Genomic DNA, 23,024 nt, shown 5'->3' with positions numbered 1-23,024 from the left:
ATTTGGACTGTTAAAATGCTTCTTGCTATGTCCTAATCCCATTTTAGGAGTTGAAAAAAGGTTTTCGGACTCCAAAACAATTGAATTTAAAATGGATAATCATTAAGTATATGGAAGGGCCATGTTGTTAGTGTCCCATCCAAATGGTGAATCTGGATCACATGTAGTAATGCTTTGGAATACCAGCCTCCATGTTGGGGTGGTAACCAATTTTCCCATTTTCAAAAGGGGAGTGGTCCCTTTAGGACCACTTCCCCTTTATAAATAAAAATAAAAAACTATTGTTGGTGATTAGGCTGTGGTCTGCGGGACTACTGTCAAAACTCAAACAAAAAAAGTAGACTTTCCCTAATAGTAATACGGGCTGCATTTCAAAAAGTTTAGTTCATTGAAAAGCAATCACAGACTTGGTGGCCTGCTGACCTTAACAGGCCAACATCCTTATGATGGCCTCCAACCAGAGTGAGTTGTACTTTGCAAACTACCTTGTCAATATCAATGAACATAGGGGGATATGTACAAGGAAGTGGAGGGGAGAGGTGTTAGCCTTCCTGGCTTAACGCCTCTCTCCTCCACTTCTGAAACGCAAGTCTGCACCATATTTACAAGAATGTGGTGCAGCCCTGTATTCCCCCCTGCAATGGCGCTAAGTTTGGCAACTTAGCGCCAACGCAGGCACCCTTGCACCATAGTGCAAGGGTGTCTGTGTGCAGGGAAGGATTGTTTATGTGTCCCTTCCTGTACATAAACAATCCTGGAAATGCTATTTATTTATTTATTTTATTTATTTATATATTCATATAGAGCAACTAATACCCTGAGGCGTTTAGGCGCATACCAATGGTTTGACTGAAGGCTCTAGGATTGGGTTTGAGACTATAAAGTATATAGCCAAGTCTTTAGGCCTTTTCTGAAGGAAAGCAAGCCAGGTGAGTTTTTAAGCTTTATTTGCAGCTCATTCCACAATCTGGTTGTGATGCTTATAATGATTTTACCGCCTCATCTCTAGAGTCGGAAGTTCGGTACCTTCACCAGTTTCAGAGAAGCGGACTGAAGAGTGCGAGATGAAATATACGATTGGACGCGATCCGTCAGATAAACGGACCTAGATTATGGAGCGCTTTAAAAGTGAAGCACAGTGCCTTGAAATTGATTCGTTTTCCCATAGGTAACCAGTGAAGAGCATTAAGGGAATGTTTGGCTGATGAGTATTTGGATATGCCAAAGAGCAACTGGGTTGCAGAGTTTTGAAGAACCTGCAGTTTCACCAGTAATGCCTTATTCACACCAACCAGGAGCCCGTTACAGTAGTGCTGCCACCACTATTTTCTGTAATTCTGGTGGTATAAATGGGAAGATTTTCCCCAAACTTTTCAGAGTAAAAAAGGTGGATGAGGTGAGTGTCTTCACATGATGGGAGAAAGACAAAGTAGTGTCAAAACCGGCCCCTAGGTTTTAAGCCTTGGCGGCTGGAATGGGAAGAGAACCCAGCTCTGCTGGCCAACAGTCTGTGGACCAGAAGTATGTGTCTCTGCCAAAAAGTAAAACTTCGGTCTTATTTGAATTTAACTTGAGGCAATTAGCCTCTATCCAACTACTCACATGTCTCATGCACTCGTTGAAGTTGTGGGCTGTGTTTTAATTTTTACTCAAGATAGAGGCAATGATCTGAGTATCATCTGCGTAAGATACCAATTCAAAACCATGAGATTTATTCAATCTGGCCAGAGGTGTAACATAAACATTAAATAGAGTTGGGCTTAGGGAGAAACCCTGTGGCACCCCACATGGGAGACTGAAGCGGTGAGACTTGAGACCCTCCACTTCAACAAATTGTTCCCGGTTTGACAGGAAGGACTTGAGCAGTGCGAGGAGTTCGTGCTGCTTCATGCAGCACACATGAAAGTGACAAAATTGATTTTTTTAAAAAGTTTGTTTATTTACAGAAAGAAACTGTAGGTTAACCCTGCAAAGCACACATAGCAGAGGAGCAGTCTCCTCCTCACAGCTTTTCAGCTCTTCTCCTTGGCAGAGGTTGTTCTTGAGTCCAGAAATAATCTAAAGTTCTGGAACATGGTCCCAATATTTATACCACATCTTCTTTTGAAGTTAGCAAAAACAACGTTCCTCTTGCACACATAAACCAGTTCTGCTTCGCTTAGGCTAAGTTCCGTAAAGGAGGTGGAGACAGCTTTCAGCTTTGTACAAGGCAGCTACAGTTCATTCAGGTGCAAGTGGCAATCCCTCTCAACACTCTAAATGCAGACAAGGTCTATTCAGCCTGGCTACGTGTCGCCCAGGAAAGGCATGGCATACCTCAACCCCTCTTGTGTTTTTCTAGTGTGAATGCACATCCCCAGCTCCTGTCACTACGAAACCAGATGGGGAATACACAAACAGGCAGAGGCACAGAGGATGGTTAAACAAGCAAATGCCTACTTTCTAGTAGTCAACGGTTATATAGGGAGAGCACTCCGGTACGTGTGGTACACCAACTTCATACAAAAGTTCTGAGGGAGTTTTAAAACAGCGGTGCTACAGTTATGTAGGAGTTTGTCCTCTCCTACTGCGCGAAAGAACAAGTACTGACAGGGTGAGAGCCTGTACGTAACTGTGCACTGTTCACAAAGTGTCTAGGCTGACACTATACAATCTTTGAAATCATATTGTGCTTTTAATTTGCAAAAAAGAAAAAACATCACATTATCTGGAACGTTTCGCGTTTTTTAGGTGCGAGACAACAAATATGTGTTTACAATTCGTTTAAAAAAAACAGATCATTCAATATTTACATGAAGAACGCAGTGTCATACAAAAATCATGTGCGACATTATGTGAATAAGAAGTTCTCCACGGGATTTTGTCATCGCTCTTTGCGTGCATGAATCAAGAATTGTGAGGGGATACCCACGCTCCTGGTATTTTTCCTTGTATTCACTAATTTTTGCTGTACTGTCCTGTGTTTCTGAGCAGATGCGTTTGATCCTAATGAACTGGGAGTAAGGTAGATTATTGATAAGGTTGCTAGGATGGAAGCTGGAGTATTGTAAAGCATTGTTGCGGTCCGTGGGTTTAGTGTAAACTGTTGTCAACTTGGACTTTCACCGTTCCAAGAAGAGGAGCATTTTTACTCTCTTCGTACAGTTTGCTACCCAAGCCCTTTCCCTGGTCAATCTTTTCTTTCCTTCGCTGAGATTATTCTCTTGTTTAAGCTTCTTCGATATGCTTTACAGCCTTCGGGCGGTTTGTTGTTTTCACTTACAGCGTTCTCTTCTCTCGTAAACGCTCGTCATCACATTGTTATTGTCTTTCTCTTTTATTGTTTAATTTTCTCTTTTATCGTTTAATCTTTTAATCACAGCACTCAGAGAACTTTAAGCATTCACAGATCCACTTGTAAGTCGATATGACACCATTTTAAGATGGCGCCTTTCTTAGATTGCTAGTAACGCGACCTCCAGCTGGTTGGCTTTGGTTTCCTGCAGTCCGTTTTTTCTGTTGAGCACCTCCGGTTTGTTTCCGGGTCTCACTCTTCATATAGCACCCTCGGTTTGTTTTCGCTCATCTGCTTATCCATTGTGGAGCTTGTCGGTTACTCTCTCCCCAGGTTACTTTTCAGGTAAGGGTCTTTTTACGGGCTTTCGATGTTGGCTGATGCTTACGTTTATTCCGGTCGCGTCTCTCTTTAACACCCCGTTCTGTTTACTTCTTTCCCCAGCATCTCTCGCACCTCCTTTCAGAGGTAAGATCTCTACTCCTATTTACACGCATTATCTTTCAGTTTAGTACGTCTTATCAGTCTCAGGTCTTGTTAGTTTAATTTGCTCAATACAGCCCGGTATTTTATTCTTTCAGAGTCACGAGTTCCCATTCCATCAGGTAAGCGTGAGTCTTTTCAGGCACCCATCGCATTCATTCGGGTATACTTCCTTTGCTCTAGTTGTTGCTGACACCGCCACATTGTTGTCTCTTTCAGAAAATATCAAACTGAACACACTAACAGGTAACTCACAAAGCGACGTTTGCTCATCATTAAATGACCAGAGATCGAGCCAAAAATACATTTTTCTCACTAGAAAATGGTTTACTTTATATTTTTCAGATTGGCCCCTGACGAAGGAACCGGCTGGTTCCGAAATGCATTGGGCATTTACATTTCTGTTGTGATGTAATTTTGATGCATTAATACATGCTTGTAAACACTCAATTGACATAATGTCGCACATGATTTTTGTATGACACTGCCTTCTTCATGTAAATATTGAATGATCTGTTTTTTTTAAACGAATTGTAAACACATATTTGTTGTCTCGCACCTAAAAAACGCGAAACGTTCCAGATAATGTGATGTTTTTTCTTTTTTGCAAATTAAAAGCACAATATGATTTCAAAGATTGTATAGTGTCAGCCTAGACACTTTGTGAACAGTGCACAGTTACATACAGGCTCTCACCCTGTCAGTACTTGTACTTTCTAGTAGTGGCATTTTCAAAAGCACAATTTAAAAACCACCATTACTAAAAGATGTGTTATTAAATTCTGAGCCTAAACTCCATTTCTCCATCTTGTCCCAATGGAAAGTTGCACTTGTATGATGTTGCAAAGCAGCTCCCATGTTAACCTATGGGAAAGACATCCTTTCAATGGTGAAAAACTAAAAGCACAAAACGTCACTATCATGACAAGTAAAACACTCCAGCACGTGTTCTACTTTCACATAAACTGCACCCTGCTCATGGGGGTACCTTGGGCATACCTAAGAGGGGCCTTATATGTAAGAAAAGGGATGTTTAGGGCCTGACATCTGGGTGCACTTGCCAGGTCGACATTGCAATTAACAAATGTGCTCACAAGCACTGCAGTTGCAGGTCTGAGACACAATTAGAGGGATACTCATATGGGTGGCACAACCAGTGCTGCAAGCCCACTAGTAGCATTTTATTTACATGCCCCAGCACCTTCAGTGCACTCTATTAGGAACTTACCAGTAAATCAAATTTGCCAGTCACGGATAACCAATCAGTTTCATAATTTTTACAGGGAGCACTTGCACTTTGACACCTGATCAGCAATGGCAAAGTGCCCAAAGCACCTAAACCAGCAAAAACAAAGTCCAGCACACAGCAAAAATACAGGAGGCAGAGGCAAAAAAGTCGGGAGAAACCATGCCAAGGATGCCAGGTCCACACTAATGTTAAGTGAACTGCGCTTTGCAAGAAACTTACAAGTACAGGTAGAAGGCATAGACTGGTTTCCCACTGCATCTTCTTACTGTCACCTGGAAGTACTGTCCTGTTCTGTTGACAGGGAAAGTGTTTCTGATTGGTTCTTTGACTCAGGGTGAATTACCAGTCCCTCCTTTTCAGTCCCATCCCCCACAGGTTCGTCAGTGATGTCAGACTATCCGCATGGTGACCTACAGATCAAATAAGACCACAAACATAGAACGGCTTTTTTATTGCTGTGCGTATGTGAAACACCTTGGCCACTTTCTTTTGACCCAGACCAAGAACAATTGTTACTTTCTTTATTGTGTTGCAAGTGTGAAGTGATTTTACCTCTCTTGTGTGACTCCTGTGACTAGCAGGTAAACGGAGTGTAGGTTAGAGAGTCAGTTCAGTTTACCTCCCGCGAAACTTCAGATGTTTGGATTAAAATTTGAATGAAGAGCGTGGTCTTTTGATTTTTAAATCTTTCATGATTAAGTAATGGTGGAACTACATCCCAGAATGTTTACTTTATTTATTTGTGTTTTATAGAGCGCGGCCTTGACCCGTTAGGGTATCAGAGCACTTTACAGGGTTAACAGGTTGTATACAAATAAGACTTAGGTAGGGGGATGGGACATTTGGGATAAAAACAAGTACAAACATTTTACTAGAAAGAAGGCCCAAGAATATAAGGGTGGAGTGCCAGGAGGTGCAGGGTGGATAGCATCTGGTCAGTCCAAGTTGTAGTAGTAATAGAGTAAAAAACAAGGTCACTGAAGGTGAGTGCAAAAGACACACAGTGGATGGACGGAATGCAGAACAAATCAAAACATTCACCCCCAGTCAAGAGATCTGGGTTAAATCCATCATTCTTTTGCTCACCATGCCATCCCAGTTTAGACCTGGCTGTATGCAAATCAGTCTTGACACTGTGCCTCATGGGAACAGTCCAGCCCGGACTGCCAAGTCAGACCCTCCCTGGGCCGGAAACAAGCATCCTAGGACCAGTTTCGGGGTTTCACCCCTCTTCAGCCAGGATAGCTTGATTCCATTGGCACAATGAGCCCAGGACCCATGTCTGGGCATACCTGGCGCACTTAGGGCGAGAAAGCAAAAGACACACAGTTGATGGACGGAATGCAGAAAAAATCAAAACATTCACCCCCAGTCAAGAGATCTCGGTTAAATCTATCTTTCTTTTGCTCACCATGCCACCCCAGTTTAGACCTGGCCGCATGCAAATCAGTCTTGACCTGTGCCTCATAGGAACAGTCCAGCCCGAACTGCCAAGTCAGGCCCTCCCTGGACCGGAAACAAGCATCCTAGGACCGGTTTCGGGGTTTCACCCCTCTTCAGCCAGGATAGCTTGATTCCAGTGGCACAGTGAAAGTGAGTGCAATGCAAGAATTAGGAGAGGAATTTGCCCATTAGGAAGGTTTTGGCTTCCTTTTTAAAACATGCCAGAGACAGAATTCTTATAATGGCGGGCGGGAATGAGTTCCATATTCTTGGTGCGGTCCCAGAGAATGCAGGATTATAGGATTTTTCCTTTCGAAAGCACATACGCTGGAGCAAAAGGTCTCTGCGGGACCGGGAGTTTCTGGCTCCTCTGGACACCACGAGTTTCTGGGCGAGAAATGCCAGGGATTTACTGTATAGAGCTTTGTGAGTAATACATGCCAGTTTAAGTTGGATTCTGGCTTCAAGAGGAAGCTAGTTCAGAGCTTTCAGATGTGGTGAGATGTGGTCAAATTTTTTAGAACCTGTTAGTAGTCTGGCGGGTGCGTTGAGGCAGGCTTTTAAGGGGGCCAGGGAGATCTTGGGTAGGCCAGAAAGGGTAGAGTATCCATATTCGAGTCTGGAGATAACTAGGACCAGGACTGCCATTTTTAGGTCGGGAGTGTCAAGGAAACGTTTTAGTGTTCCTAGATAGCTCAGGTGAAATGGCTTTTTTGGCCACCGAGTTGATGTGGTCATGCATATTCAAGCTGCTGTCCAGGGTTATTCCAAGTTATTTTGCAGAGTCCACTATGTTCGTGGGCAGTTTAGGGCTGTGATCGACTTAGTCCATTCCCGAATGTCAGGGTTTGTTTTGGGTAGGGAGATTAGAAGGAGTTCTGTTTTTTGTGCATTTAGTGTGAGAAGTTGGCCTGGTATATGCTGTCCACTAATTATAGTGGGCACCCTGTACCAGTCCAAACAACCCCTTATTGATGTTAGGTTAAAGACAATCTTAATTGAAAGCTATCCTAATGGTAGCTATGGAGAGCAGCCGTCAGGCTAAGTGTTGAAGGAATGTAAAGCAGCTTGTTTTACCAGTCTATAATCTCTTGAATGGCTAAATGAAAGACAACCACACCAGGTTTATATATAAAATATATGTATTTATTTCTAAACACACCCTACTAGTCTCTTTATGAGGCTAGAGGTCTAAACACATAAGTTACACTTCAAATAGTACAGTAAAATAGCACAAATAAACGTCAGGCCCTAGGGGCGAGCCAAACCATGTACTAAAATAGTGGTATTAGAACCACGACTTAACTAGACACAAGGCCTAGGGCCTGTAGAATCGCTGGGACCCCAAGGAACCACCCAAGGTAGTGACACAGGGGACCCACGGGAGCCGTGTGCAGTGTGGAAACACAGCCGCGAGCTCCGTTAGCTTCTCTGGGGAAAGTTGCGGTTAGATTTTTAAAGATTAGGGTCACTTAGAGATGACTTAGGACCAAACCCTCTTGGACTTAGGAAGTTCTAGGGTCAACACCCACGGGAGCACCGGAGTACTCGAGTTACCTCACCCAGGGAAGCCGGGTGCATAGGTGTCAAATGGTGTCGGGTCGCTTCGTCGTTTTCCATGGGAGCTGGCGAAGAAGTGCTGCTGCCGGGAAGATGCAAAGTGTCCGAAGAGATCCAAGCCTGGATCAAAGTCGAGAAGAACCTGAAAGCAGAGGGGACAGAGTCTGGGTCACTAGCCAGTGACCAGGGGCATGATAGACGAATGCCCACCGAAGTTGGGTGATTTCAGGTGAAGAAGGTGAAGCTTGACTTTTCAGCCACAAGGACCAGGAGGTGTCAAGGATGACCAGGAGCTGTATTTGAGCTGTCCCACAAAGGATGTCGGGTGCTGCAGTGTTGGTGCCCGGATTGGACACAACAAGCCTTGGCAACAGCAACCAACGCAGAAAGGAGAAAGATGCTTTGGTGCAGACCAGCAAGGTCTGAGGGACTCACCTCATGGTGGGGAGTCAGGGCACATCTGGAGCAGCCAGAGAAGTCCAAGGAAAATCAAAGTTGCCTTCTCAGGGACCCACCAGTTGATGGACCAGGGATTGCGAAGGAGCCTCAAGCTGAAATGCAAGAAGCGGGCTCACGGAACACTTGTGGAGTGTAGGCCCACAATCTTCGGTGCAGATGGTGCCCGGGGTGTGGGCTACAAGTAACCCAAAGTGCAACTTCAAGAGATGTTGGGAAGTCAATGCACTTGCAAACGTGCACGGTGACCAGGAATTCTGGTTCCACGTTAATCACGAGGGCTGCGGGTCTCAGCTTTGCTGGGGACTCGGGTTGGCTAGTGTGAAGTCTGGAAATCCTCTTCCTGGGCTGCAAATACTTTGGAGTCCAGCGGGAGCTTCAGAGATGCAGACCGGTAAAATGCTTCGTTGGTGCCTGCCAAGCAGGGGAGTCACACCTTGACCCAAAGGAGATTTCTTCAGTCCTCTAGTCTTAAGTAGCACGTCAAAGTTCCAGGATTCAGCTACAGAGTTTCGTCCAGGGATATCTAAAGTCCTGTTGCCAGGGGTTCCTTACTTATACCTAAGGAAGGGGTTGGACTAATTCTAGGGACCCACCTATGGGAGCGTTTGGAAAGAGGGGTGGCTACACCCGTTTCCTTTGTCCAGTTTTGTGCCAGAGCAGGGGCTGGAAGCCCCTGAACCGGTTTGAGCTGGGCAATGCACAGGGACACCAAACGTGCCCCCATTGCAGGACTTCAAAGCACTCTGAGAGTGCTCCCACCCAGCCCCAATACACATCAGCCTGTCTGGGAGGTGGTTACACCTCCCTGTGACAGGAAACCTATTGTCCAGGCCTCCCCTGCCGGAGTTTCGGTCAGCAGCAGGAGACCAGACCTGTGTCTGTGGCTGCAGCATCCATTTTGTGATGCCAGGGCTCAGTTAAGTTGGTACCGGGTCTACCGGTGCTGTCATGTCTCTCCCGCTAGAAGGGTGGGATCATACTCCCACACCTATTACTGGTGTGGGGGTATGATTCCAAGGTGTTTGACACCAAACATGACATGTTTCCGTGCAGCCAGTCCAAAGGTAGCATTTACCGTTTGTTTATAATGCACTTAAGAGTATATGGTCAGGCTGCACCACTGACAACCCCGGAGAAGAGATTCCGAAGTCTGCAGAGGGGCTCAGCTCATGCCTGGGCACACCTCTCACATATAACCAAGCACCCTGCCTTCAGGATTGATAAGGCCTGCCATAGGGGTGACTGATAGGTTTCTATGTGCAGTGATAGGTGAGGTATAGTGAACCTATACCTCAGTAAGGGGTGCATGCACCAACTTACCCAGGCTGCAGTAGCAGACCTGTGGTGTCATTTTGGAGGGCTTTCCAGGGGTGGCATAATACATGCTTCATTCCCTGGTAGGCCTCTGGGTACATAGTATACCATATACTAGGGACTTACAAGGGTACCCGAGAATCCAATCTGGAGTGCACCTATAGTACTTGGAATCAATTTATAAGAGAAAGCAGATAGGCTGGGGACCTGATTAGCAGGTTCCCAGCCAAAATACGTCAAAAACCATGAAAACACCCGGAGAAAAGTGGGGGCAACCATGAAGTCAGATTCCACCTTCCTACATTTAGTTTGAGCTGGTTGGAGGTGAGCCATTGGACAGTCAATTTCAAGGCCTCATTCAGGGAGAAAATCTCCTCCGGAGAGGAGATTTTGATGTAGATATGGGTGTCATTGGCATACATGTGTTATGAGATATTGGCTGTGGGCAGTACTTCTGCTAGCGGTACAAGGTTGTCGTGGAGCCTCGGGGTCTTCTCCTCGGGATGGCGCTGATGCTCTATAGGGGTCCACCTCCCATCTGCCCCCAGTCCGGAATAGGTATAATACTCTCGGACTAAGGAGACAGGTGAGCGAGGGAAGGAAGGGTAGAGACGGCAGGGAGAGAGACCTGTAAAGAGTAAAGTATACCATGAGATAAATAACGATCTCACCTCCTCCCCACTTGGAGCATGCTCTATGCTTTCACCCGCCTTACCTGCCACCACCTCCCGCTACCAGTGTCCTCCTATTACGTGCCGCCAGTTCCACTTGCCAGTTTAATCAGCACTAGTGGGTGGCCCTGAGCCTGCAGTGGGACAGGTTAGAGGAACACGTAGAAATGACAGGAGCGTGTTTCATGGGACAAAGTGCAGCTCAATACAGCTTGAGCTTCATGCCCCGTCGCCTCTGTCTCTTTGGGGAGATGAAAACCTGAATATTCTCCCTCTTGTCAGTTAGCGCAACTGCCCCGTTGTACTCATGGGGAAAGCAGCGTTTCTGGAGCGGCCGGGTCGCCAAGGGACACTTAAGGGGAAAATCTCTCGGGCGGGAGCACTCCTTCTCAGAGCCCGGAACTCCTGGGGCTTGAGGAGCAACGCCGCCGCCGTTCCGAATCTGGAATTCTGCTGGTTGCTGGTGGAGGGCTCACGCGCTACCACTCAATGCCCGGAAAGAAGGGGCAGAGGAGCGCAAACGATACTGTTGGCGCTCGGAGCCTTGCGGGTGTAGAAATCCGGTGCTCGCGCTTCTACTCAATGCTCTGAGGTCAGTGAGCAGAGGAGCGCGCTCTCGGCGGTATGTGGCCCGGTAATCCTTGGGCGTGGTCATTGGTGCTCGCGCTGCAACTCGATGCTCGGGCAGTGTTTTGAGCAAAGGAGCGCGCACTCGGAGGTCGGAAGGGCCCAGAAATCCTTGGGCAAAGACTAGTAACTTGAGGACGAAGACGTGTGCCGATGTGGACTGCAGGCAATGCGATCAGGAATACATCCGGGAATCTTCGGCACCGCCCCCCTAGGCTTCTCGGACTATATCCGGTCTTCTGCGTGTTACGGTCATCACATGAGGCGTGCTCCCCTCGGGCTTCATGGGAAGTGTAGTTGCTCATGGAGCTCGCGATAGTGGTCGGGAGACCGTTGCCTCGGTGATCAGCGCATTACCGGGCTGCGATCATGACAAAGGTAAAGATTGAAGAGGGTAGGGGAAAGGGTTGATCCTTGGGGGACTCCGACCATAATCGGAGAGGGAGCTGATAGGTTACCATTGATTAATAATCTCTGTGAGTGGTTCTGGAGGAAGGATCTAAACCATTCCAGCATGGAGCTATCCAGTCCCATCCTGAGTTTGAGGCGACCAAGAAGTGTCTCGTGGTTGACCGTATTGAAAGCTGAGGATAGATTTAAAAGGATTAGGAGACAGGTTTTGCCATGGTCAGGGGCTTGAAGAGCATCATCCATGATATGGAGAATGGTGGTTTCAGTGCTGTGCCCGGGCATGAACCCGGATTGGAAATTGTCTAGTAGGCTGAAGTTGGTGATATGTTGGTTCATTTGAAGTTGTACACATTTCTCCAGAACTTTTGCTAGGAGTGGGATATTGGATATAGGTCTAAAGTTGTCCTGAGAGGCAGGATTCAGCATAGGTTTTTTTAAAACGGGGATGACTCCACTGGCTTTTAGAGAGTCAGGTATCGACCCCTGTAGAAGGGAGGCGCTGATTATTGCAGTCCAAATAAAAATGATAGATTGGGCGGACAAACAGTTGGAGGGGAGTGGGTCATTAAAGTGGTTGTTTGGGTTTAAGGAGGATAGAATTTCCGAGACGGAATGGTTGTCATATACTTTGAAGTTGGACCAGTGCACTTGGTTTTTGGGTGATGTCTGGGGGAGCAGCGCGGAGAGATGAGGCAGGTCCAGAGGGGGTTGGGTGTAGGTAGCGGATCTAAGTTCATTTCCTAGGGCAGTAATTTTGTCAGCGAAAAAGGAGGAGAATTCTTTGCATGATATTGGAAATTTAGGGATTTCTTTGGAGGTTTTAGCCACTTTTTTAGATTGGTGTTTGACCATTTCAAAGAGCTTGTAGGGTCTGTTCTTGGCGTTGTCCAGTTCTGCAGAATTCTTTTTTTGAATTGAGGGTGTTCCTATTATATGCATTTCTGGTCTAACGGAGAAATTTTAAGTGGGAGGCTGAGGGGTGCTGTCTCCAGTTTCTTTCTGTCTGCCGGAGGGTTCTCCTTTTATAGTTGAGGGATCCGGTGAACCAGGGGTTTCTGTTTTTGATTTGTTTTTTTTTTAGCTTTAGCAGGGCATGTCATTGAGTATGTTAGACATAGTTGAGGTGTAGTGTTCTGTGAGGTTTCTGACTGTGGAGATATTTGGGGGGATAGTGGTCGGGAGACCGTTGCCTCGGTGATCAGCGCATTACCGGGCTGCGATCATGACAGTACACCCCCCCTCACGCCACCACAGGCGCTGAGAGCAGCCCCGGGTTTGGCAGGACAGCGGCGGTGAAAGGCGGTCACCAAGCGATCCGCATGAACCGCCGTAGCAGGTTCCCAAGAATTTTCCTCAGGCCCATAACTCTTCCAGGCCAGCAGGTACCATAACCTACCCAGCACCAGCTTGGAATCCAGCACCCGTCTCACAATGTATTCACGTTCCTGCTGCACCCACACGGGAGGAGGGACCTTTCGAACCGGGCAGAGCGAGGGCTTAAGCAACGAGACGTGGAAAACCGGGTGGATGCGCAGCCGCGGAGGGAGTCGCAACTGCACCGCCACGGGGTTCACATGTCGAATCACTGGGTAGGGGCCAATGAATTTCGGATTGAACACACTTGCTTTTCTGAATCTGATGTTCTTAGTGGACAACCATACCCTATCCCCTTTGTGATACTCGGGATTGGGCCTGTGGTGTTTGTCGGCTTGAGCCATGTAACGTGACTTTGCTAACCGGAGGTGCGCGCGGGCCTTAACGAGGGACGAGCAAATCGTAGTAAGCCTGCTCTGCAAGTCTGGAAGGCTGACGTGTGTGCGAGGAAGTAAGAATGGGGTGAAACGGGGGTGATACCCTGACGAGAGAAAAAAAGGTGTTTGTTGAGTGGAGGTGTGTATAGTGCTATTAAACGCAATTTCTGCCACCCATAACCAGTCCACCCATGCTTCAGATGCGTTGTCCACGTAGCAGCGCAGGTACAGTTTTAATGTCTGGTTGAGCCGCTCCGTTTGTCCATCTGTTTGGGGATGGAAGCTCGTGGACAGGGATGATTGAATGCCTAGCTCGTCACACCAGACCCTCCAAAAATGAGCTGTAAATTGGGAACCTCTGTCCGACACGATCCCGAGTGGAAGGCCATGGAGACACACTACGTGGACTATCAAGAGTTTCGCCAAAGCGCCAGCCGTAGGTACCTGCTTGCATGCTATAAAGTGTCCCATTTTAGTGAGGTAGTCTACCACCACGACTATAGCCGAACAGTTTTGGTCCTTTGGTAGTCCCACTATAAAATTGACTGAAATTCTTTCCCATGGATTCATCGGGGTTGGTAGGGGAAGCAGGAGGCCTTGTCTTTTATGATGATCGGTTTTCATTTGAGCGCATATGGTGCACTTTTTCACCCACTGCAAGATGTCCGGTCGGACCATAGGCCACCAGAATTGTCTCAGAACTTTTTCCAGGATTTTTGTTCCCCCCATATGTCCCGCACAGGGCAGCTCGTGACACCAGGCGAAGACGATTTTACGGAGCCGGAGGGTAGGAATCAACACTCTTGAGCCACACATGGGTAGACCCTGCTGCATACGCCATTCCTTGTGGCTCCTTAACCAGGAAGTCCAAGCGAACGTCTTTATTCCACGTTTCTCACTAAGCACGAAAGACTCAGTTTCCACTCTTCCCACTACCTTGTCCGGCGACAAAATGGGTTGATCCGGATCCACCGTGGAGAGAGAGATCGTTCCCTGTCGTGACAAGGCATCGGCCTTCTTATTCTGTGTTCCGAGTCGGTACGTGACGAGGAAATGATATTCCGCGAAGAAGAGCATCCATCTCTTCTGACGTTGGGAGAGATGTTGAGCTGACCGCAGGAACTGGAGGTTCCGGTGGTCCGTGTAAACGGTTACTTGATGTTGAGCGCCCATCAACCAGTGTCGCCACTCCAGGAACGCCTCCTTGATGGCAAGTAACTCCTTTTCGGAGATGGTGTAATTGTGCTCGGCGTGATTCAGTTTCCTGGACATATAGGCGACTGGATGGAGCTGTCCAGTGTCGGGATGCCGTTGCGATAGAATGGCTCCCACAGCCACGTCTGAGGCGTCAGCCTCCACGATGAAAGGAAGGTCGGGTTTGGTGTGTCGTAATACGGGAGCGGAAGTGAAGGCGGTCTTGAGCTGCTCAAAAGCTGTTTGTGCCTCTGGGGACCAGGCGAATGGGACTCCTTTACGCGTCACCCTGGTGAGAGGGGCAACCATCTGTGAGAAGTGGTGAATGAATCTTCGATAAAAGTTTGAGAAGCCGAGAAAGCTTTGTACGTCCTTCACCGTTCGTGGTTGAGGCCAGTTAGCCACTGCTTGTACTTTTCGGTCTGTCATGACTTGACCATCCGGAGTCAACAGGATGCCGAGGAATTCTACGGTGGTCACATGGAACTCGCATTTAGTGAGCTTACAAAATAACCGATGTTCTTTCATTGCTCGTAGCACTAGCCCCACATGGACGACATGTTCTTTCTGATTGGCTGAGAAGATCAGGATGTCGTCGATGTACACCACGACGAATTTATCCAAGAAGTCCCTCAATACCTCATTGAGGAAAAATTAAAACGCAGCCAGGGCGTTACATAGCCCAAAGGGCATTACCAAATATTCAAATAGGCCAAACCGCGTTTTAAAGGCGGTTTTCCATTCGTCGCCCTCTCTCATTCTCACCAAATGGTACGCTCCTCGGAGGTCGAGCTTGGTATATAGACGTGCTTCCCGCACCTGTTCCAACAAAACCGGGATTAAAGGCAACGGGTATTGATTTTTGATGGTTATGGAATTGAGGGTGCGATAGTCTATGGAGCAGCATAACTCGCCGTTGGTCTTTGGCATGAAAAAGAGCGGGGATGCTGCTGGTGACCTTGATGGACGAATGAATTCTAATGTGAGGTAGGTGTCCAAGTACTCTCGAAGATGGCAGGTTTCTGTACCCGTGAGGGCGTAAATCCTGCCGCACGGGACAATGGCTCCGGGTACTAAGTCTATGCGACAGTCGTACTCCCGATGTGGAGGTAATTCCACTCCTTCTCTTTATCGAAAACTTCCTTATATGGGGCATACCATTCTGGGAGCGCTACGTCTTTCTCGGCGGCGGTGGCAACGTGTTGTGAGGACGCTGTGACCTGGACCGGCGAGGCATCGGGGTGTCTACAGTGGAGTTGACAAAAGGCGGAGCAGAAGGATATCGTGTTTGTCGACCATTCTATGGTAGGCTCATGTCTTCTCAGCCATGGTAACCCCAGGATTAGTTTACACCGAGGAGCTTGGATTATATTAAGGGTAATCCATTCGCTATGCTCCCCCCCTATGGCAACCCAGATGGACGGCGTAACGTACCGTATGGGTCCGGATTCTAGCTCTTTGCCGTCTACAGCATAGATGAGTTCTGGCGTTTGCTTGGTGAGGAGCTGGACTCCTAGTCGTTTAGCTTCCGTTCTATCCAGAAAACATCCGGTCGCACCGGAGTCGATCATAGCCCGGACAGGCTGGGAGTGCTGGTTTATCACTATGTCCACTGTGATGAAAAAATGATCGGGTTCCTTGGTAGCCTCTGACTCTAGGGAAGGGATGGAGTGAACGCTTGGAGGCTTCCCTTCAAGGGCCTTCAAGCACTTGAGTTTCCCGCCGCTCCGTCTCCAGTTACTGTTACGGCATGCCCTGTGCAAAATCTGTTGTTCTTGGGTCGAACGGGGCACTCTCGAAGAAAGTGGCCTTTTTTGCCACAGTATAGGCAGAGGCCCTGTTTTCGGCGGTGATCCCGTTCGCTCAACGTCAACGATGCTCTCATCGTTCCGATCTCCATAGGTTCGGCCCGAGGTGATGCATGTTCCGGAGCACGGGCGTATTCGGCGGATGAGGGAAGTCTCTCTTTCCGTTTATGATCCCCTCTTCTTTCTCTGAGCCGGTATTCCAGCCGGGAGGCTAATTCAATCATGGCTGCACAAGTACGAGGTTGAGGGTCGATTTGGGCTATGACGTCTTTCAGCTCTTCCGTTAAACCTCTGTAGAAAATGGCAGACTGCTTTGATTCGGGCCAGTCCGTTTCCACCACTAATCGCCGAAAGTTGTTTAGGTAACCGATGAAGTCGGAACTGCCTTGTTTGAGATCAAGTAGGTCGCAGTCCGCGGAGAAGGTGTCGGCCTGTCTATCAAAGGTTTTCTCAAACTCCACACGAAAGGAGTCCCAATCGTAAAGCAGGGCGTCATCTCTTCTGACAATAGGGACGGCCCATTGTGCGGCGTCTCCCACCAGGTAGGAGATAAGGAAAGCCACCCTTGACTGGTTTGTAAGGAAGAGCTTGAGTTTGCAGTGGAAGTGTAGTAGGATTTGCGTCAAGAAGACCTGCACCTTTTGTATGTCTCCGTGAAACCGTTCAGGAGGGGCCAAAGGGACGTGAGCAGGCATCTCTGCCACTACCTGGGGAATTTGTGTAGGCAAGACGTTTCCTGCATCAAAGGAATTTCACTGGAGTCTATCTATCCGCGCTCCACCTGCACTTGTGCCAAGGCTGCTACCACATCTTCTAGCGTGGCCATGACCCTATGTCAGCGCGATCAGGAGGAGAATGAATTCGTGGGCTGAAGATTTCTGTCGTGGAGCCTCGGGGTCTTCTCCTCGGGATGGCGCTGATGCTCTATAGGGGTCCACCTCCCATCTGCCCCCAGTCCGGAATAGGTATAATACTCTCGGACTAAGGAGACTGGTGAGCGAGGGAAGGAAGGGTAGGGACGGCAGGGAGAGAGACCTGTAAAGAGACAAGTATACCATGAGATAAATAACGATCTCACCTCCTCCCCACTTGGAGCATGCTCTATGCTTTCACCCGCCTTACCTGCCACCACCTCCCGCTACCAGTGTCCTCCTATGACGTGCTGCCAGTTCCACTTGCCAGTTTAATGAGCACTAGTGGGTGGCCCTGAGCGTGCAGTGGGACAGGTTAGAGGAACACGTAGAAATGAGAGGAGCGTGTTTCATGGGACAAAGTGCAGCTCAATACAGCTTGAGGTTCATGCCCCGTCGCCTCTGTCTCTTTGGGGTAACGAAAACCTGAATATTCTCCCTCTTGTCAGTTAGCGCAACTGCCCCGTTGTACTCACGGGGAAAGCAGCGTTTCTGGAGCGGCCGGGTCGCCGAGGGACACTTAAGGGGAAAATCTCTTGGGCCGGAACTCCTGGGGCTTGAGGAGCAACGCCGCCGCCGTTCCGAATCTGGAATTCTGCTGGTTGCCGGTGGAGGGCTCACGCGCTACCACTCAATATCCGGAAAGAAGGGGCAGAGGAGCACAAATGATACTGTTGGAGCTCGGAGCCTTGCGGGTGTAGAAATCCGGTGCTCGCGCTTCTACTCAATGCTCTGAGGTCAGTGAGCAGAGGAGCGCGCACTCGGCGGTATGTGGCCCGGAAATCCTTGGGCGTGATTGTTGGTGCTCGCGCTGCAACTCGATGCTTGGGCAGTGTTTCGAGCAAAGGAGCGTGCACTCGGAGGTCGGAAGGGCCCGGAAATCCTTGGGCAAAGACTAGTAACTTGAGGACGAAGACGTGTGCCGATGTGGACTGCAGGCAACGCGATCAGGAATACATCCGGTAATCTTCGGCACCGCCCCCCTAGGCTTCTCGGCCTATATCCGGTCTTCTGCGTGTTACGGTCATCACGTGAGGCGTGCTCCCCTCGGGCTTCATGGGAAGTGTAGTTGCTCACGGAGTTCGCGATAGTGGTCGGGAGACCGTTGCCTCGGTGATCAGCGCATTACCGGGCTGCGATCATGACAAAGGTAAAGATTGAAGAGGGTAGGGGAAAGGGTTGATCCTTGGGGGACTCCGACCGTAATCGGAGAGGGAGCGGATAGGTTACCATTGATTAATAATCTCTGTGAGTGGTTCTGGAGGAAGGATCTAAACCATTCCAGCATGGAGCTATCCAGTCCCATCCTGAGTTTGAGGCGACCAAGAAGTTTCTCGTGGTTGACCGTATTGAAAGCTGAGGATAGATTTAAAAGGATTAGGAGACAGGTTTTGCCTTGGTCAGGGGCTTGAAGAGCATCATCCATGATATGGAGAATGGTGGTTTCAGTGCTGTACCCGGGCATGAACCCGGATTGGAAATCGTCTAGTAGGTTGAAGTTGGTGATAGGTTGGTTCATTTGAAGTTGTACACATTTCTCCAGAACTTGTGCTAGGAGTGGGATATTGGATATAGGTCTAAAGTTGTCCTGAGAGGCAGGATTCAGCGTAGGTTTTTTTCAAACAGCGATTACTCCACCGGCTTTTAGAGAGTCAGGTATCGACCCCTGTAGATGGGAGGCGCTGATTATTGCAGTCCAAATAAAAATGATAGATTGGGCGGCCAAACAGTTGGAGGGGAGTGGGTCATTAAAGTGGTTGTTTGGATTTAAGGAGGATAGAATTTCCGAGACGGAATGGTTGTCATATACTTTGAAGTTGGACCAGTGCGCTTGGTTTTTGGGTGATGTCTGGGGGAGCAGCGTGGAGAGATGAGGCAGGTCAGGAGGGGGTTGGGTGTAGGTGGCGGATCTAAGTTCATTTCCTAGGGCAGTAATTTTGTCAGCGAAAAAGGAGGAGAATTCTTTGCATGATATTGGAAATTTAGGGATTTCTTTGGAGGTTTTAGCCACTTTTTTAGATTGGTGTTTGATCATTTCAAAGAGCTTGTGGGGTCTGTTCTTGGCGTTGTCCAGTTCTGATGAATTCTTTTTTTGAATTGAGGGTGTTCCTATTATATGCATTTCTGGTCTAACGGAGACATTTTAAGTAGGAGGCTGAGGGGTGCTGTCTCCAGTTTCTTTCTGTCTGCCGGAGGGTTCTCCTTTTATAGTTGAGGGATCCGGTGAACCAGGGGTTTCTGTTTTTGATTTGGTTTCTTTTTAGCTTTAGCGGGGCAAGTCATTGAGTATGTTAGACATAGTTGAGGTGTAGTGTTCTGTGAGGTTGCTGACTGTGGAGATATTTGGGGGGGTAGGAGGTCAATCTCGCGAGCATGCAGCCAATTTCACGAGATCTAGGCTCTTTGTGTCCCTAACCCAAAGTTTTGGATTCACAGATTGTGGTGGCCTTGTCTTGTGGGTGCCAGGAAGTAGGAAGGTAATAGCATGGTGATCGGACCAGTCACATGGGTCTATAGAGATAAGCTTGACCTCTGATTCCCTAGCAATGACCAAATCTAGAGTGGCGCCTTTTGTGTGTGTTGGGAATGTGCAGGCTTGGGTAAGGGCTTGGTCGGCCAGGAAGTATTTGATGGTGTTTATCAGAGGGTCCTTGAGGTCGTTCCAGTGCAGATTGAAGTCGTTCCAGTGCAGATTGAAGTAACAGAGGAAAATTTCATTAGAATTGGGGGAAACCTCAGCTCTAATGATAGCCATGAGGTGGTCAGTGAAGGTGTCATTCATACCTGGGGGGTGGTAGAAGGGTGGGCGTAGTGGGCGTAGTGGAGTACTACTACGCGGAACGAAGTTGAACAAAAACACAAAAACTGTGTGAATTCCGCAACTGAGACCTCATATACTTTTGGTAAAATAACAAGTATCCCTTTCTTTACATGCTAAAATGCATATAGCCATTTACCAAAAGTGAAAATTCTGCAAGCAGTGAGAGAGGTGATGATTTTGGGATCCTCCCTAACCTAGGGAGAGAACCAAGCAGATGCCTTGAAAACAAAGAGCACATCTTCGGTGGTGTTCCCATCCTCTTAGGACAACCACGAAGCACAGTTATTGGCAAAAATACAATCCCAACCAAAGGCCCTGCAAAGCATTATGGGACGAGATTAGCAGTGGCTAGGCGTGCTCGGCAGACAGGTCGCGGGATCATTGGGGTGGGTGTTTGCTGCCCAGCAGGTGTCTAGCGTATTAGTCACTATGGGTGTGGGGGAGGAGCGTGGGTTGGAGGAAGGGGGCGGCGACATGGTCTCCTTGAGAGGTGGCGGAGGTTGTGTGGAAGTGGAGGGAAATTCCCTAGCAGATTATGGGTGACATTGCCTAGAGAGCCGTTTAGAGTGGGGAACGGTATGCGTTGCGTTGGTCTAGTCTGCGCCATAGGAAGGGATGGGGGGGTGAGGGGGAGTGGTTGGATTTTTGGTGGGGCTTAACAGGGGGCTTTTACCCTTGCCCTTTGGGCTGCGTTGATCGGAGCGAAGGAGGGGGTCGGGTGATGAAAGCTGGTGCTGGAGGAGCGTGGAGGGATTAGGGTTGTGCACGTGTTTTTCGAAGGTGGTGAAAATGTCCGCAAATTTGTTGAGGTCTTTGTTTGGTGCTTGGACCCGGACAATGCAGTTTTTGTATAAGGTGATGGTAAGGTCAGCTCGCAAATTTAAATAGGGCGCGCTCGTGAGCTTGGTGCCGTACTTAATGTTCCTGGATTTGTGTACGTAAAGGAGGTTCAAAATGGCTGCGCGCCATAAGGAAGTTTTTCTGGAGTAGAATATGAGGTCATTAATAATTGTGCCCTTGTCAGTGCTATAGCGCAGGTCAGATATCAGGGTCTCAGGGTGTCTTTTCAGAACGGAGTGTTTGAAGGTTTTGGCAACGGTCTTGGAGAGATTAGGAGGATAAACAATGGTGTAGGAGTTGCCCCCTGTTGTATTTAGGCAACGCCCTGCCATACTGTAGGGAGAAGGAGATCGTTAGGGCCAGGAGAAAGCTTAGGGAGGCTGCGGGAGGGAATCTGGCTGTGAGGATCACTGGTCTGGGGCACAAGTTCTGAGGTCCGCAGATATACAGGGCTCTAGCAAGATTACTGCTCTGGGGCACAAACATGAAGTCTGCAGAAAAGCAGGGCGTCAGGAGTAGAGGGAACGAGCATTAGATCCTGAGCCCATGTGGTCAGTCAATACCGGTTTATGCCGGTGGAGCCTCAGGAGGTGCTGGGACTCAGGCGGCCCTATACAGGTTTCTGAGTGTCGCAGGGGAGATCCGACTGATTTCAAAGTGGGTCCTTCCTGTCACCAGCCACGTTGTACAAGAAACAGCACGAGGGTCAAGGGCAGATAGACTTTGGGCATGTGAATAGGCTTTGGCTGGGGAGGACGGTCTCACTCCAGATGGCTCCGGTTGGTGGTAAAAGAAGGAGTAAGGTAGGCGCATAAAGCACTGCCACGTTGGCTGCAGGTGAGGGAGGCCACCCCTAGAGTGAGGCAACAGAGAGCAGCCTCTCTGTACGGTTTAACTCATAAAATAAGATGGTTATACAATGTGCCTGGAATCAAGAGGAAACAGTGCTGGAACAAGTCCTGTGTTTGGACTTGAATGCATGGTAGGATTTATAAGAATATATAATTAACATAGTAACAAGGCCTACAATGACCATAGCTAATAATACATTTGGAATTGTTGTGAACCACCCCTCAGTGATCAACAAGAATCATGATTTAAGTTAATATTGGTCTTTTATATGTAATTAAATGCTGGAAATATATTTCAGTTAACTAGTTAAACAATATTAGTAGTGGTTTTGGCTGCTACTTTTGGTGTCTTTTTGTGTAGGGGGTGGCATAAGTGTATTTCTTGAATTCAATGTATCATTCATTCCTGCGTGTCCGCGGATATTATGACTGCACTGGTTATGTAGTATGTGTAAACTTGTTTCCCATTTTAAACTGTTTGCACTATTCTAAACGGATTACTGGGTAGTATAAAAGGAATGTCAAATTGTGCATTACACTTTTTGGTATTGTCCTTGGGAACCGTTGGACTGCTTCGCATGAAATAATCAGGAGGGTCATACTATATCCTGAAGAAGGTGGCGAAATGTGTGTTGACTTGTTGTAGATAACCAGATGTGGACATTGTTTTGTACATGTAGATGTGTCAAGTATCACTTACAGTTCAGGATAATGAGTGCACCAGATATTAAGGCTTTGGTGTGGGCACAGAGGTGTGCTTGATGTCTGAAAGAGGGTATTTTTTTATTGATTATGGATGTCTTTTGATACATTAACATGCATTTTGTTAGACTTGGTTATCTGGATATATTTTTTAAGTGTTAAACAAACTTTCAGGTGATTCTAAACTAGAATACTCTGGCTAGATCATGTCTCTTTTCGCATTGCCAATTTGGCGATATTACCCCCCTCCCCACCCCGTTATGCGTAAATTTGGTGTTGTCCTTTTTTCGAATGCGAATCCCTTCATGCCTTCACAATGGGCACATATCACTTATCGTTACATACACAAGTTAATGTAAATGAGATAAATGAAATTGTCTTTAATCTCTACCTCATGGGTGACCTCATGTGATGACAAGACAGTGGCAGGTAAGGACACATCATCCCAATGGAGGTGCAATTGTGCAAGTGTACCAAGATGCCTTTGATGTTTGGCAGTGGCTACTTGCCTTCAAAGATGATGATGTGTTTATGACATCATTTAACTCTGTGACAAAGGATGCTGTGCACATTGCACCAATTTGCATTGTCTCACAGATGAGCACAGTACAGACTGGGGCTATGCTCCTATCAACAATACAATTCAATATCTGAA

General features: G+C 47.8%; 1 protein-coding gene across 1 annotated transcript in view; it reads left to right on the top strand.

Annotated features, from left to right (window-relative positions):
• The window catches only part of C8A (complement C8 alpha chain), a 447,843-nt gene that overhangs the window by 235,373 nt on the left and 189,446 nt on the right, over nucleotides 1–23,024 (top strand). The gene's annotated exons all lie outside the window — the stretch shown is intronic.

This window comes from Triturus cristatus, chromosome 4_2, assembly GCF_964204655.1.
Source record: "Triturus cristatus chromosome 4_2, aTriCri1.1, whole genome shotgun sequence".
In the NCBI taxonomy this organism is placed as follows: domain Eukaryota; kingdom Metazoa; phylum Chordata; class Amphibia; order Caudata; family Salamandridae; genus Triturus; species Triturus cristatus.
This window is presented reverse-complemented; position numbering and strand designations above follow the sequence as displayed.